Source organism: Acyrthosiphon pisum, chromosome A3, assembly GCF_005508785.2.
Source record: "Acyrthosiphon pisum isolate AL4f chromosome A3, pea_aphid_22Mar2018_4r6ur, whole genome shotgun sequence".
Lineage (NCBI taxonomy): Eukaryota > Metazoa > Arthropoda > Insecta > Hemiptera > Aphididae > Acyrthosiphon > Acyrthosiphon pisum.
Window position 1 is genome coordinate 1,169,276 of NC_042496.1, and position 1,889 is coordinate 1,171,164.

Here is a 1,889-nt window from a genome sequence, read left to right on the forward strand (position 1 = left end):
CGACCATGTGTACACTAATTAGCGAATATAATATATATTTTTATGAAGACATCATGAAGATCACTTGGAGATTGTCTTATGTCCAAAACAATAGTACTTACTTTGTATTTTATAATAATAAAATATTACCCATTAGTCGTATAGGGGCACTCACCGCCCGAACAAAAACCGGTTTTTTGCCGTTTTACCTATAAACTAAAAAAAATATAAAAAAAATCATTAAATTAATGAAAATAAAATGTTGAACATTTTCACAAAAATAAACTCTATAAAATAGCTATCTTCAATTGTTTCAAAAACAGAATAATGATATATTTATTATCTCAGTAAATATCGTAATGGGTAAATACTCGCGGGACATCCTGTGTATATATATTTTTTAATTCTTGGTACAGCATCAAAAACTTTGGTTATTACCTTACCCAATATTAAATATTAATGCTACATATTATGGTTGAATGCTACGGTTTTCTCAGATTAAGTTGTACATATTAATATCGATATGTTTGTGCAATAAGATGGTTTTTATTATGTTTCTTCAATTGGGTCGAGGGCTTCAAAGAGGTTTCCAGGCATGCCTAGGCTTTTTCTAGCATCCATATGGTTTGGACAGTTACTCGGGGAGGTGCTTGACTGTTAGAGGTTCTCCACAGGTCTGGTTCAGTGCTAGTTATAGATCCGAGTATTCTATAAAATTAAGTATGCTTTATAACTTCATCTTTGCGATTGATTGAAAAAGACTAGTATGTGGTAGTATTTTGATTTCTCTGAGATTGTTTATTGATGAACTCCGCACCATTCGGATTCCTATAAATTGGTACAGCGGATGCTATGGATAAAATAAATTTTAATTCAAACATTTCATAATATTATGATGAATAATATATTAGTAGTGATTTTCAAAGTAACATAAGCTAACGGTTTTCATTTACAATACCTATACTAGTAGGTACAAGATAGTATAAGTACAATATTACACTCATATTGTATAGATTATCTTCTAGAAAATAATGCAACTTTGACGTCTACGTATTACGTACATAAGCGTTTTAGAAATTATTAAAATATTTTTATCGATTTAAATCTCAATTTAAAAAAGGTACATTTTTTATACTTGTATTGCTTGTGTATTATTATTGTTGAGCTTTGATCGGTAATCTTAAATAGTTTTACAATATTAAGTTATGCTTGTGCAAACATCAATAAAATATTCGGATAAACATTATAAATTATTCATTTAATGTATTTCTTTTTTGTGATCAATTTGATTTTGATTATTTTAAATTGGTTTATATATTATTAAGATTAGTATGTATTGACCTAATGACCTATAACGAAGAACCGATTTACATTTCTTATCGATCCGTGTACTTGAAGTATTTATTTATTTGAATTTTATACCAACCGCATTTCCATAGGTAGATTTATTATAATTTCAGTCGTAAAAATACGAGACTGTTATTGATTTTGCATTTGAATAAATTGCTTGTATACGAATTTCGCGTAATACAATTCTTTACGATGAAGTTGATTGTGTATGTGAAATTACTCTTATATAGGTAAGTTGTTAATGAAAACGATCACAATTATCGTGCGATTTCAAATATAAACCAGCTTAGTAACAATACAGTTTTGCATCTTATAAATATAAAAAAAAAACATGAAAACTTAATTAAAGTAAGTTTTTTGTTAAAATATACAAAAATATACAGATAGATTGTCAACGATATGACATTTTTAATCAACTGTATCGCATAACGTAATAAATATGTAAACTGTTACGGGGTATCCGAATGGACAACCCGTATCGTCAAAATAAAAATACGATGGTTTATAGCGGTAATCAATATATCTATTGCTATAGAAAATATATATTATATCGACAATAT